This window comes from Chenopodium album, chromosome 15 (assembly GCF_948465745.1).
Source record: "Chenopodium album chromosome 15, dcCheAlbu1.1, whole genome shotgun sequence".
Lineage (NCBI taxonomy): Eukaryota > Viridiplantae > Streptophyta > Magnoliopsida > Caryophyllales > Amaranthaceae > Chenopodium > Chenopodium album.
The window spans coordinates 2,194,331-2,210,770 of record NC_137848.1 but is presented as its reverse complement, the minus strand read 5'-3'; the positions used below and the strand labels follow the sequence as shown (position 1 = coordinate 2,210,770).

Genomic DNA, 16,440 nt, shown 5'->3' with positions numbered 1-16,440 from the left:
TCAAGTATGAATGTGCCCCTTGTTGATTCTATGCCTAGTTCTAGTCCCCCCTCTTCCTCTACCAAAGTGGTAGAAGTTGAACTTAGGAGAAGTAAGAGACCTAGAGTAGAGTCTTCCTTTGGACTAGATTTCTTGACTTCTTTTATTGTAGAGGACTTTGATGTGAATTTTTTGAGTGAACATGTTGTGTCTTTGTTTCTTTTAGAAGAAGACCCTAAGACTTATGATAAGGCAATGAGGTCCATAGATGCTAGTTTTTTGAAAAAGGCCATTAAGAGTGAACTAGATTCTATCATGTCCAATCACACTTAGGATCTTTGTGACTTTCCTGAGGGTTCTAAACCTATAAGTTGTAAGTGGATTTTCAAGAAGAAACTTAGACCGGATGGGACCATAGAAAAGTTCAAAGCTAGACTTGTCATTAGAGGTTTCACCCAAAAACAAGATATAGATTTCTTTGACACATATTCTCCCGTGACTAAGATTGCCTCTATTAGAACCTTAGTAGCCCTTGCGGCGATTCATGACTTAGTGGTTCACCAAATGGATGTTAAAACGACCTTTCTTAATGGAGACCTCGATGAAGAAATTTATATTACTCAACCAGAGGGTTTTGTGGTGAAGGGACAAGAACACAAAGTGTGTAAGCTTAGAAAGTCTCTTTGTGGTCTTAAGCAAGCTCCTAAGCAATGGTTTGAAAAGTTTGATAGCACCTTTAGGAGTTGTGGCTATGTGGCTAATTTTTCGGATTCTTGTTTATACTCTAACGAGTTTGAATCATCTTGTGTTATAATATGTTTATGTTGATGATATGCTTATTGTTGGTACTAACCTTGATGTGGTGAATAATGCTAAGGCTATGCTTTCTACTAAGTTTAAAATGAAGGACATGGGAGAAGCCGATGTAATCCTTAGGATTCGTCTAAGGAAAACAAGAATGGTTTTTCCATGAGTCAATCACACTATGTGGAAAAGATCCTCAAAAAGTTTGATTCTTTTGATGTTGTGCCTTGCAATACTCCATATGATTCCAACATGAAGCTAGAGAAAAACAAAGGGTCCTAGTGTATCTCAAGAACTCTATGCAAAGGTAATTGGAAGTGTGATGTTTCTAATGAATTGCACATGACCCGACATTGCCTATGCGGTAAGTAGTAGATATACTTACAATCCAAGTCAAAGCCATTGGGTTGCACTTCGCCGGTTACTAAAGTACCTTAAAGGTACTATGAATGAGTGTTTGCATTTTTATCGCTTTCCTAATGTTTTAGAAGGATATTGTGATGCAAATTGGGTACCGATAATGATGAAATTTCCTCAACTAGTGGCTATGTTTTTATTTGGGTTGAGGTGCTATATCATGGAAGTCCTCAAAACAACCATGTTTAGCTCGCTCCACCATGGAATATGAACTTATTGCTCTTGAGTTGGCAGGTCATGAAGCGGAATGGCTTAGGAACCTCCTAATCAACATTCCATTGTGGGGGAAGAGTTCATCACCGGTGTCTATACATTGTGACTCTCAAGCAGCGATTGGAGTAGCAAACAATAGCAACTACAATGGCAAGAAGAGACATATTCGTATGAGACATAAGGTGTTGAGGCAATTTCTTAAAAATAGAGTGATTGCTTTGGACTATGTGAGGTCTGAAAAGAACTTAGCGGATCTTTTGACGAAAGGATTGGTAAGAAAACATGTTGGTGAATCATCAAGGGGAATAGGACTTAAGCCATTTGATACATTACATTTGTCCTAATTCCTATGATGATAGTGTTTGTAATGTTTGATTTTGTTTGTGAGGTTGAGTTGTTTAACTCTTAATGGGTCCTTGTGCTATTGAGACGCACAATAAAGGACTCACCTATGTGGTTGTGAAGACTAGCCATCTTCTATGAAAACTTTGGCCGGTTTTCTAGAGCCTTCACTAGACTTAAGGCGAATGTGCTTGCATGGATATAAATTAGTACATCTCTTCGCGGAGTTCAAGTATATTTTGGAGTGATGTATGTGATGTGGGGGTCTTGGATTAAATCTTAGATTTTCAAGGTTCGTCCACTCTTTGATCAAGGGTGTAAGGGTTTCAAGGTTTGTCTACCCTTATACTTGTAATTCATTGCCTCATCTCACTAAACACTAGATTTCAAATTACTTATGTAATATCTAAGTGTTATGTATTGATCTCCTCTTATGCCTAATATGTTGCTTATCCTCATCTTTTGTTGGCCTTTTTCCCCTTCCTTTAGTGGGGGATTGTTGGAAAAGTAAGGAAATTCAAAGGGTCAGATATGGGCGCCCGATCGGGCGCAAGAAGAGTGGTAAAATTCTGGAGTTCCTCCGCCCGATCGGACGCCCGCACGGTCGAGCCCTGCTCGATCGGGCGCGAGAAGTCGTCTGGAAAAAGGGAGTATCCGCCCGATTGGGCGAGCTCCGCCCGACCGGGCGCGAGAGCAACCTAAGTTTAGTTGGGTGCTCGCCCGACCAAGGGCGCGAGTTTGTCCGTTGGACTCCAACGGTTCCCTTGGATTCCTTTTCTTGGTTAATTTCTTGTAACCCCCCATTGAAGAGGTTGATTATGGTGTTTTAATCACCATGATTATTCTGATTTTTTTTGTTATTGATTAAAAAGATTGCTCCTTGATCTTCCATCTTCTTCAATCTTCATTATAAATTGGAGGTTATTTTTCTGATCATACACACAAGAAATACATATCAAACACAAGCTAAACACATACTCTATATTGAGCATAAGTTACTTGGCTCCAACCTTCCATCCAAAAGTGCCTTTGAGTGGAAGTGGTATGTTAATCTAAGGAACGAGCCGAAGAATACAATTGAGCACCCTGGTTGTGTTGGAATTTCGTTTTCAAGTCAGTGAATTTGTTTCACGACACACCGTACTCTTCCTATTTTGTAGGATCATCTTTTCGATCTTACTTGTTACTTTTTATACTATTTGCTCTAGATTTCTCATTTATTTACAACAAGTATTGCCTTCATGTTACCAAAAAAAAAAGAAAATCATATTAATACATTATCCCCAATCCAAGCATGCCCTCAATCATAATCAAAAGAACTAAAGGGCTCAATCAGTTTTATAAATGTTAAATTAACATTTATAAAGCTTTCACCTTTAAGAAAATCTAGGTCGACAAATTAAAATTATGTTCAAAGTAAACGACTTGGTTTTACCGTACCATGCACAAAGTAAAGCCGATTGTACAAATAAAATTGATATGCTCAAATGGTTTTGTTAGCTTGAAACTATGTTAAGGAATTGGCTAATTGATAAGGCGATTAATTGACAGTATGTTGCGCTTTAATAGCTGGTAGAAAAAGATTTACTTCATCAGTTTCTTATTATTTGCAAGTTTGGAGTATTATTTGTGAGAAATAAAATATTTTAAAGTTACAAATAATATCAAACGAATATAGTAGATAAAATCTAGATTTTGCAAAGGAAATTGAGGGAGATATTGATTGATCATCATAATAATGTACATGCATAACTTTACTGTGCAACTAATTAATGTGCATACGTAATAACCTAACACTAACAGGCCAGCTGTACACCAAAGGGAAGCACAAGCTGCACACTACAACTCCTTAACAAGGCCCACTACATAAAATAAGGTGGACTTGGACAACAAATTTGATTGAAAGTATTAACAAAAACTTTGGGCTGACCTGAGTCCTAATTTGTTTGGACTTAATTAAATATTATAGATAATATTAAAATCTAAAATTACTAAGGGGCCGTTTGGTTTACACGGGGTAAAAGGAATGGAATGAACAAAGGAAAAGAAAGAGAATGGAATGAAATTACCTAAAATTTTCTATGTTGTTTGTTTTAAAAAGAAAGGGAACATTATCATCAATCCCACCACCACCACACAACCACTTAATTTCTTCACTTTTCCAACCACTACCCAGCCACCCCACCACTCGCCACACATCCCCAACCACCCGCCGCCCTTCGCCAAACCTCCCCCACCCCTCACCGTCGCTCTCCGCTCCCCCGCAAAACCTCCCCCAGCCCCGCAAAAACCCTAGAAACAATTCCATTTCCCCGTAGAACCGAGGATGGAGGGAGAGCCGACCGACTGTTTAACGAGGAGATGGAATTTTTTCTAGGGTTTTTGCGGGGTTGGGGGAGGTTTTATGGGGAGGGGAGTGCTGTGCAAGGGCAGAGAGCGGCAACGAGGGGTGGGGAGATGAGTGGCGGTGCGGTGGATGAGTTTTCCGGTGGTTTGGATAGGTAGGAGAATGGTGGTATGATGTTGTTGTGGTGGCTAGGGAATGAGAATGGAAATACCTAGGGGGGTGGGGAATCAACTTGGAAGGATTTGGGGAAATGAAGAGGGTAAAGGGAATGGGAAAAAAGGTTTAACAAATAACAACAAAGGGAATGAGAGTAGTTGATTTCCATTCCCTTTGATGAATACCTCCAACCAAACAGCCCCTAAATCCTTACCTCTCTCCTTTTGGCTTCCATTGGATTTTATTGGTGAAAAGCCCAATTATTGTTTCTTTATTTTTTGCCTATTGCTTGTTTTTTAGGTGGCTACAATATACTTTGTATATACTACCTCTGTTTCTTTTTAGTTGCAATAATGGGATAATATATGTGAAGATATAAAAAATTCCTTTGTTCTAACAAAAAAGAGAGGTAATAGTTTGAGAAATTCTAAGTTTCTCTATTTGATAAACGAAATATGTTTCTTAAATGGTAAATCTGTAAATAAATTTATCTTTTTCCTACTGTTCATATGTATAACACTACTTTTAAGTCTTTAAATAACGATTTTGTCTATGAGTTTTCTAAAAAAGAAAAAACAAAACGAGTATGTCTATGATATTACAATTTTAGTCCTTTGATAAATAAATTATGTTTGTCAAGAAGAGTAATTGGGACTCCTTCATGAATATTGGACTGCAATTTTACCTGCCAAATATTTTCTTTCTTTGTAAACGCATTGCTAAATTAGAAATTTACGACTAGTTTGGGTTAGCTTTTGGTATTAGTCATTTCTGGACGCAATGATGATGAATTCAGAATTCACACTGAAAATTATTTTTTACTCATCTTAGAACGTGTTTTTTACATGCAAATTTAAGCTAAGGTTGAGATAAATTGCCATTAATTCTGTTGAAGATTTAAGCCCTCCACCTTACATTATATTATTCCTTAACATACAAACTATAATCATTCTAACACTGCCATGATTCTACATTTCAATTTCTAAATCTGTCTTATTGTAGTAACATTTATTCTAAAGGAGTTAAGGGAGCGTGTTATTGGAGGGGTGTATCAGATATGTCTGTTCCATCATGGAGTACGGTGACTCTGCACCTTCCAATGGAATGTTGGTGGCTTTGGTGACACTCGTGAGTTAATGTTTGATGTTGGTGGCTTTGGTGGCACTCTTGAGTTTATATCTACTGCTGGTGGTTTTGGTGGCACTCGTGAGTTTATATTGGCTGCTGGTGGCTTTGGTGGCACTCGTGAGTTTAAATCTGCTACTGGTGGCTTTAGTGGCACTCGTGAATCAATGTCTGATACTGGTGGCTTTGGTGGCACTCATGAGTTTAAATCTGCTACTGGTGGCTTTAGTGGCACTCGTGAATCAATGTCTGATGCCGGTGGCTTTGGTGGCACTTGTGAATCAATGTCTGCTACTGGTGGCTTTGGTGGCACTCGTGAGTTTAAATCTACTGTTGGTGGCTTTGGTGGCACTCGTAAATTTATATCTGCTACTAGTGGCTTTGGTGGCACTCGTGAGTTTATACCTGCTGCTGGTGGCTTTGGTGACACTCGTGAGTTTATATCTGCTGCTGGTGGCTTTGGTGGCACTCGTGAGTTTATATCCGTTACTAGTGGCTTTGGTGGCACTCGTGAGTTTATATCCACTGCTGGTAGCTTTGGTGACACTCGTGAATTTATATCTGCAGTTGGTTGACCCATTGGTAAACCTGCTTAAAAAGTGTGTTATTTTGAGATATAAATGCTTATTAGAGCGTCATCAACATAAAATAAAAATGATAGTAGATCGTTATGCACTTATGCATGCTTACCAATTGCCATAGCAAAGAGGAGCACCAATAGTGTTGATTTAACATTCTTCTCCATGTCTTGGATACTTAGGAAGCTATTCGGACTCGAGCCAGTTGAAATCTATTTTTCCTTGTGTTTTATGAGGATTTGTCTGCCTTCTATTTATACTTTTATAGAGGAATTAAATAGAGAAATCAAATGATATGATATAGCTCTGGTATCAATGTTATTTATTATCATATTACCAACAAAAAAAAAAAAAAAAAAAAAAAAAAAAAAATCAATGTTAGTATCATATGATTCATATCCTATTATCTTTGGTATGTAAGGATATTATGTTATGTAAATGTATTTATTTGATATAATATGTAATAATAATCATTGATTATATTATTTGATTATATATATTAGGCTGAACTCTTATTGCACACTATATATAGTTGTCCTTTTCATCAGTACAATTAAGCTTTTATACATTATTTTCTTCTTTTATACATCTATTATGCATGACATATTCAGCCATTTAGGTATGCAAGAGATATGATTTATCACCAATCAATGTTATTATCGTATCTTATTATCAAGAGATATGATATTATATGGTTTGTTAATTTTTTTGATATAATCTTTAATCATTAATTTCGTTGATGTAATCATTAATTTTATATTTTTTGATTCATTATTTGTGTTGATAGTGAATCAGGGAGATTAATTAGCTTGAACTCTTATAACATTATAAATAATTGGAGTTAAGATAACAAATGGGGTCTAACTTCTTGCAAAACATTGTATTTGGGGACTAACGTTTTAACTTTTTTCTACTTAATGTTTAGGGTCTAAGTTTTTTTTTTTTTTTTTTTTTTTTTTTTTTTTTTTTTTTTTTTCTCCGGTGAAAATAATTAATTGTCTTCAAAAAAGTTAGATCCTTGAGTTAAAAAAGTTAGACCCTTCTAGTTAACCAATAGGAGTAGAAAAATTTCTTTTATATTTATTTTTTAAAAAAGCAACCAATAAAAAAAATCCAAAAACTTGGACCCTTGATTTAATTTTTTGAGGCTTTTAATTATTTTTATGAATATACATACCTTAAGCTTCAATTTCTTGCTTGGGTAATTACATTTTACCATATATGATTATTTTAGTATCATGTATGTATATATTTATGTATCCTTTTTGTTTATAAAGACTTAATTATTTAATCTTATTACTAACTATAATTGTATTAATAATAAATATAAAACAAAAAACTTTAATTTTCATTTGTACGTAAATATTACTACTGTTTACTATGGAAGGTTATTGATAAAATCTAGAGTTAAGTATTTATTGTTGATTTGGGTAATTTTATATTGCTAATTATACCATGAAAATTAATCTCATATCATCCATATTTAAATTAATTTTTTTTACTAGTGTTTCACCAGTAAGAATATAAAAGATGTAAAGATTATTTTGTAATTGCAAAAAGAAAATCATATGTGATTGTTTTACCTTAACTTGCAAGTAAATTGCATACTTTATTATGTTGTTAAATACATAGGTATTTTTTTGGTTAAGCTTAAGAAATTCAATTTTCTCCTTAATAATACTACACAATTCTTTAAATGTACCATTAATAGGACTAATACCATCTTAATATTTTGATATATAAGATTGATAGCCGTATTTTAGTAATATAAATTTTATTTTCAAGGATAACTATTTAATGTCCTCTTATTCTCATAATCAATTAACCAGATGATATGGGCTTATTTATTTATTAATTTATACTTGTAGTATAATACTTCGTAAAAGAATACTTGTATGGTCTTGTTTTATCAAAAAAAAATTATTTTGGAGTTCAATAAGTTTAAGTAAAAGTAAAAAAAAATAATAAAAAAGAAAGGTGCTTAAGTTTTAGCATTAATAAGGACAACTTAGGAGAATGGAGAATTTACTTAATTTTAGGCATTTAGCCGATTGAAATAAACAATTTTTTATATTAAAAAAACAAAGAACTTATTTAATATAAGCATATTGAGGAGGAAATTGCATTGTTATAGCGTTTGTTACTCCTAAATAACTAATGACTACTTATTTTGGATATTAGTATTATGATAGTTATTATTTATTGCTAAAATTAAATGCATTAGGGGTCTAACTTTTTTTTAACAATGGCCTAAATTTTTTGCTTATGGTTAACGGTGAGTTAAAGTAAGGTTAACTCACCGGAAATTCCACCCTAGACCCTAAATATTAAGTAAAAAAAAACTTAGACCCCAAACGCAATATTTTGCAAAAAGTTGGACACCATTTGTTATCTTAACTTAAATAATTGTGTTTTTCATGTATATAATTTACCTTTCCAACATTTTCTTAAAACTGTATCATTGTAGTCGTATAGAGTATTGATCCATTCACTAGCCTTATTTGGAGTGTGATCTATTCACCCGATTTTGTTTATCTTAACTTTACTGAACTTATTCGATCTTATAATTTGTATGAAAATAGTTATTAGTTGAAAGGACCATACTACCTCTAATTCGCTCCCTGTGTTTTTTTTTTAAATGCAACAGTTTGACCGGCGCATTTATCAAAACATAAATTCGACCATTAATATCTTTAATTGTCTATTAGTAAAAATTGTAATAAAAATTATATTATAAAACTAAACATTGTGATGAATCTAATGATACATTATATAATAACATTTATTTATTTTTTCTCAAAAAAAAAAAAACATTTATTTATTTTATTATAGCAAAATGATATTCCCTCCGTTTTTAAATACTTGCTCCATTTTTCCGCGCGCGGAGTTTTAGGAGAAATTGGAGAAAGTAATAAAATATGAAGGTATTGGGGTAGGTAGAAAAATAAAAAAAATTGTAAAAAACAAAAGTAGTGGAGAGAATTGGAGGAGAGAGAATATAAAATTAATAAAATATGATCATGGTGGGTCCAGTAGGTGAGAGAAATTAATTAAATATTGTAAAGCTTTTCAAATAAAGAAATAGAGTAAGTATTTAAAAACGGCCGAAAAAGAAAAGTGGAGCAAATATTTAAAAAACGGAGAGGGAGTACTTTTTTTTTTTTTTTTTTTTTTTTTGGTTGGATTTTGAACGGGGAGAGAATACCATTTTTTTTTTTTTTTTTTTTTGGGATGAAATTTACATTTTCTTAAAATCAAACTTATAACAACACTGTCTTTTTTGGGTACAAAAATACTCAATTAGGCAATTAGCAATCAAACATGAAAAATTCCTCGTTGCAAATAAATCGTAGTAGCAATATCTGGTGAGTAACCTGGACATTAGCTGATTGAATTCTTCCTGTTTGGGTACATTAATTTGATATTTTTGTTAAAAAAAAATGTTTATTATGCACTTTTACAGTTGCCTTAAATTTTTAATTATGTAGCTTTCAGCCTTTCAATATGATGTTTGAGCTCGTTAATTGTTGACCCAATTGCATTCGTGGGTTTTATCCAAAATAAAAAAATTCATGTTAATTTTGATTAGAAATTATGATGCTGAACAAGATGAATTCTTGATTATGTTCAAGCATTTTGTTGTGAAATTATATTATACTCATACTTGGTAATTCTTCGATATTTGGGTTACACTTAATTAATTAAACTTTGAAATAAGATATTCTAGTAATCTAGTGTGCAAAAATAGAGGATGATGCCCAAAAATTTGAGAGATGTTATATACATCCGCATACACGATACACTTATGAGCATTTTATTCTCATTTTGATCATTATTTTTCATTTAATCATTAAATGAAGAGCAAAAATTAACTTTGGATTAGTTGGGTGCACGATACACCGGTGTGTATAAAATATTTCACTAAAATTTTAGTATGTTAGCGGAATTGTAGGTTTAGCAATGCAATGTAAGCTTACTTGGCAGAGTTGTTTCTATAGGATATGGTGCATAACAATGATGAACTCTTTGTTGACATGCAATGGGAGCTGATCTGTCAAAAATATGATATTTGGATAGAAGGGAATGGAGGGAGAGGATCATGGTTGGCGAACACAAGAGATAAAATCTTGGTTTATGTAGCAGACCCCTTCTATGGGATCAAGACAACGATTATTGTTGTTGTTGATATTAGATATTGGTTATTGGTGTAAGGACATTGTAGGTAGGAATTGAGGGGTCGGGGTGAATGGGAGGAGCAAGGGCGATTGTGTACTGTTTTTCTAAGACGATAGTGACTGTCGTATGTTCTTAGTGTTTATGTAGTATTCTCTCTGATGATAAGATAAATTAGATGATATGATGTCCTTGTGATCACAATTGTGTTTTAGAATAGCAGGTTTTAAGTCCACTCACCTTCGCTTACTATGTAAAAATTTGGAAATTCATTAAAGAACTAAGCAATTCTGATTTCTTTGTATGCAATGTACTACCGAGAAAAGCCATTATATATAGATCAAAATTATAAAAAAACCGAACAAACATCTGAGTTGGAACTCTTAAAGTGTTGGTGGTCGTAGGATTTTGAGAGCTGTTGCTGTTTATTTTGAAATGTAATAAGTACTACGCCTTGTCTATACTAAGCTACTTCCTAGGATTGTAACAGTTACAATGTACATTGTGATTGACTCAATGTCAAGGCATTATTTAAGCAACTTTTTGGGTCAGCTGATGAATGCAGATACAGTCTTCCTCCTTTCGGAATCATACTTCAATGATCTGCACAATTGCAATTCATTTTCTTTGTCTTTGTCACACTGTATGATTAGACAGTGTCGGATTTGTATTGGAAAATTGTGAAATTTACCGGATACTATACTCCTGACAATCTTTTCATTCTCTATTCTGAACTGGGAGTGGATAACTAATTGTGGATAAATATTAGGTTGTTGGCCAGATTGTTACCTACAAGTCTACAACCGGAGTCCATCTCCTTTGTACTTAGGATGGTTTAGGGTTGAGTCATTCCTCTTTGTCATAGGAAGTTGAAGGGTTTCGAAAAGATATAATACCGTTTAAGGCTGATTATATTTTCAAGAGACTTGCTTTATACTTCAGCTGCTCTACATGGGACAGACAACATTCCCGTTAGCACTCGTTGTGTGTGGATTAGAAAGGATTCAGACAATTAAGAGGGTTCTCATCTGTCTGGTGTGAGATGGCATCCTGAGTAGCTTGAGAAGGACTAGTGCTGAGTAATTTTCCCTATATTACTTATGTAGTGATTAGGAAACAATATGTAGTGCAATCTTTGTTATATACTCTTTGATTATTATAGTGTTAAATTGGTTATCACTTTGTTGTGTATATGAGCAGAGATCATAGTTTGTCTAGTCTTTTTATACTTCCTATTCTTAAATTTCAAGTACTATAAGATAAATTTCTGTTTATAAACTTATAAACCACGGTTGTTAAACTTTTATATTTATAAATATACAAGATTGATGGTATCTTTAATTCTTTATATGATCACCATATTACCTTACATCTCATATAATGATCTTTGTTTTATTGTAGTGAAAATTGAACTAAAAATATTTCACCTTATTCAATCATCCTTACTAACTCACTGGTAATCAGAAACTTCTGAATAAAGTGTTCTTATTTTTGAAATAATTTCAGGAGCCATATGCATGCCACATTATGGAAGATGGGGTTCTGCTTCAACTTTGGTTCCTTCGCATTCACTGGCCTTGTCTGTTAGTTGTGATGGTATCCTTGAATAAGTTTCTTTTGCCACACTGGTTTCACCATACCTGCAAATTCCATTCACACACGGGCATCCTTCTAATTTGCATTCATTTATGCTGGAGTTAGTCGCTTTGAATCAGTTCCTGCTTCTCTTGAGAGTGCTAAACCTGGTAAGACTCTCAATGGTTAACTGCATAGTCGCATATGTACATAAATAGGTTCATAAAAAGAGTATACAAATTTACTTTGAGGGGGAGGTGTGTGCTTTACCAAATGAGACAGAGAAGAAGACTGCCAAAAGAATAAACTTAAAGTCTTTCCCAAGCTACGTGCTTCTCACAAGTTAAAGGATGTAGCTTGTTTGTTTTACTTTTATTTCCACTTCCTGAGGGTATTTTATTTCTCTTATTTATACAGACATTGAGACGTGTGAATTATTATGTTACATACCTCATTTACATATAATATGAACTAGCTCTGATTTGGCTAAAAAGTAATCCGTATATTCTAAAATTTGTCTAAATTTCCACTTGCTACATGGTTGCCTCTTCATAATCTTTAAGATAATGATTTTTTTTTTTTTTTTAATTGCTAATTATGGATGACATACATGCTGAAAATAACATGATCTACATCATCACTAAGGGATGTATTTTTTATTTTTTATTTTTAATTTTTCACATACATCATGCATTATTTAAGTACTATACAGTCTAAGATTGTCATTATTGCTTGCTGTGTGAAGTTAGGAATGGCCGAAATTTTCAATTACTAGCTTCGTCTTAAATCAGTTTAAATTATATTTGCATTCATCTGACATGAGGTCATTGCTGATCATGTAATGGATTGCAAACCTGCCTGACTCATTCACACACAATATTACAGACTAGAGAAGGAACAAGGTTGAACTGTTGAAGCTTTGATTTAATTTTAACAGATGGCATACAAAGCTAGTAGCTTGAGGCTACAACTCTCTATAATACTGACTTTAGGTCACAAGTCTATCTCACAATCTACCTGCCTCTCTCTAATTCCCACTTATCCCTTTTATATTACAACTCCCATTCCCTAGGTTGATCCTAGTCTTCACTTGATTCGTCTCTTATTCCCAGGTGGAGAATGATTTGCTGTTCCTACTTCTGCTCTTAGTTTCCATTCGCCTTAAGTGAGGACCACAGGGCACAGGTGGCCTCTCTTGGTCCGTCACAGATCACTACTCCACAAGTTCTGGTAAGTTATGTTTCGTTGGGGAGGGCTAAGGAGCATAAGGCTCTTTCAAAAGTAATCTTATGATCTTTACATATGTTTGAATTAGAAATATTCTTATATCAAAATAGCCAATGAGCTTGGATATTAGCAGAGCTTTTTCCGGGATAAGGTTCAAGTTAGTATAATCCTTGTCACTTAATTTCATGTTGACATAATAAGCTCTTTGGTTTAGGTCCACTATCTATTCTATCTGACTCAATCTTTTGGCAAATGATCATGAGCTTGGATGAAGGAAAATTAGATACTATTTATGGACCCAAATTAGATACTATTGTTTACTGTTATACTGCTTGCTGAATTTGGATCCTGTGGGTTTGAAATGCTATAGAAAATATCACTGGAGTCGAGAAATTGGTTGGATTTTGAAGGCAAAACATGCAAGTATTAAATAAAGCTGATTTTGGAATCTGATGAGGCCTTAGTGAGTTCATTTTCTCAGCTACCTAGCACAATTTCTTTCTTGTCAAATGCCAAGATTAGTATACGCAGTAGTTGCTTGTGGGTCTTTAATTTCCCTCTATTTGCCTTCAGTTTGTAGACATGTTGTCACAATTCACATAAATGCATGCAGAATTCAGCAGAAATTTGCTTCATTATTTTAGCAAGTGATAAGAACATTTGACATAGGTATTTAAGGGGTCATTCCATGTGGAGCTGGAGTTTTCTTTCTAGGTAAGTTATATCCCTAACCTAAACTTGTCATTGTTAATGCGGGGAATGAATTATGAGCCCGACTTCTTCTGTGAAAAGCATGTTTAATTGTCAAAGGTTACTCTCTTAGGTAATGCTTTTTTGGTTGTACAATATATCTAGAATTAAGGTTTGGACTTTTAATTTCTGCAAAACAATAGGTTAAGTCCCTGCATTAATATATTCTTTGAGGTTTCTATTTGTTTACTGGTTGCAAAGCATAATTTCCCTGTTCAAGGGAATATTTACAGGAACTAATATACAGAATCCTATATTGTATTAGGCCTGATCGTTTATCTGTTGTTATGTTTTACACAAGTGTTAAGAGTTTAAGAAAAGCGCTTTCTTCCTAAACAAGCTCTTTGAGTAAGATGATATGATGAGAAATTTGAGGCAAATCTTTATACTGTACATTCTTCTTATTTGGCGACTGATTATACGAGATTTAATGAACAGAAAGTCAAGAATGATGTCTTTGAACACATGAAATCCTTGAGCTAGATCCAATGTGATTTATAGCAGAGGTCAGAACCCCCAAAGCATAATCTTATATGCCAGATTACCAGGTCATATGCTTTTTGATGGCATAACGGGCAAGGTGACGACACTTAAGTTTAAGGTATGTAGAAGAAGTCTATGTTGTGTTTGTTAGGAAGGTATAAGCAGGGGCCTTAAACCTTATAGAAAAGACTTAGAACTGCATTGAACTGTATACACTCAAGCAGTGCAATTACCGGTGAGATTTAAGGACATTGGCCGGAACTGTTTAGGAAAAATTGCCTTACAGATGAACCAGGATGTTATTTTAGAAAGTTATCAGGATCATTAAAGTGATCCTGATGTGTTTATGAACAACGATTTTAGGTTTATAATTAAGCTGCTTAATTTATGAATGGTAAATGATGGCAGATCCATATCCTTGTTAAGATCTTGCTGAGAAAGGTGAAAAATCATCAATTAGGAATGACAGAACAAATCGAAGTGTCTGTATACTAACATAAAATAAAACATGCTAAACCAAGGTTGGATTCCTATATATCAATGATATCTTAAATGCACGTAATAGTGTGAATAATAAGTATATGCAGGTATACGACACTATGTTTGGTTTCTTTGGATTGTAGCAGTGACTCCCCAACTCTTCAAAAGTCGTATAGAATTGAAGAGTCTTGAGGGAACTCCAGACTTCCAGGTTGCATATATTTAATTTAATGGACTGCTTACCTTCCAAATATTTTCGATCTTTGACAACGCAATGCTAAATTAGGATTAGTATGGATTAGTTTTTGGTAATTTGCCATTTCTGGACGCACTGATGATGAATTTACAAAGAAAGTTATTGTTATTTCATCTTACACTGCACTTTTAACATGCAAGTGTAAATTTGCATGGCTGAGCATAGATTGCCATTAATTCTGCTGAAGATATAAGCCCTCCAGCTTACATAAACCTTAACATACAGATAGTAATAATTCTTAATAAACTGCCATGATTCTACATAGCAATTTCTGTTCCTGTCTTATTGTAGTCATGATTATTCTAAAGGGAGCATCTTATTGTAGTCACTTTATTCTAAAGGGAGCATCTTGTCTCAGGGGTGTATCAGATGTGTCGGCTCCATCATGGCAGATGGGGACTCTGCACCTTTCGATGGGATGTTGGTGGCTTTGGTGGCACTCGTGAGTTTATATTTGCTGTTGGTGGCACTCGTGAGTTTATATTTGCTGTTGGTGGCTTTGGTGGTACTCGTGAGTTTATATTTGCTGTTGGTGGCTTTGGTGGCACTTGTGAGTTTATATTTGTTGTTTGGTACGAGCATTTACACTCATTATTAACACAGGGGCATCCTGTTATTCTGCAGTCGTATGAGCTGGAGCACGATTGACCCACTGGTAAACCTGCTTAAACAAGCAAAGCAGTTAAATAGTGCAACTAAAAATGCTTTATAGAAAAGTCAAGGTAAAATAGAAATGTTAGCAGATAGCTTTGTTTACCGATTGCAATAACAAAGAGGAGCACCAACAGTGCTGATTTGACAGTCTTTTCCATGTCTTTGGATACTTAGGAAGCTATTCGGACTTAAGTTGGCGGAAATTTATTTTGCTTTGTTGTTTATGAGGATCTGTTTGTCTTCTATTTATAGAGGTTTGAAAAGCACTCGAAACGTGTTAGAGCACTCTTTCACGTATCTTTAAATTTAGGCTTGTAAGTAATTACATTGGTAAATAGAACTTTCTGGTATGTTATGTTGGTTTAGGGAGATGGGAACTTCTCTTATTGTATAGAAGAGATGTTTGGTGATGGACATCAATTGGAAAAGTTGCTTTTACTTTTTAACTCATATGTCTTCAGAATTCTGTTAGGAAGTGAGAAGAACGTGAAGTATAAAGATTTGAGAGGTCATGTGTGTCCTGTGCAGGTTGGACTTTAATCTTACTTTCTAGACTAAGCTGCCGGCTTTCGTTGTCAGTAGATGATATAACCACCACAACACCCCTACTATGAGGTCGGAGTGATGAGAATCGAACCCCGAACAATGGAGAATTCTCTTACTGTCTTTTCTTGTTAACTATAGTTGTTCACTTTTAACCCTTTGTCCCATTAGTAACGCGGCAGAGAAAGACTGAACCTCGGAGGAAACTCTGTCATGGAGCTCCTTGCTGATTCTCTTACTATCTTTCCCTGTAAACTAGAGTTGTTCATTTTTAAATTTTAACCCTTTGTCCCATTATAGCACAACAGAAAAAGTACCATGGGTTTCAAATGCTCTCC

The 16,440-nt window shown here is 34.3% G+C and overlaps 1 long non-coding RNA gene across 1 annotated transcript; it reads right to left on the bottom strand.

The window, feature by feature from the left end:
- Positions 1–14,987: 14,987 nt before the first annotated feature.
- LOC145581555 (uncharacterized) lies at positions 14,988–15,920 on the bottom strand. The gene is made up of 2 exons (XR_014099648.1): positions 15,663–15,920; positions 14,988–15,566 (listed from the first exon to the last, which is right to left on the bottom strand). It is a non-coding gene; the product is annotated as an uncharacterized LOC145581555 (long non-coding RNA).
- Positions 15,921–16,440: the final 520 nt, after the last annotated feature.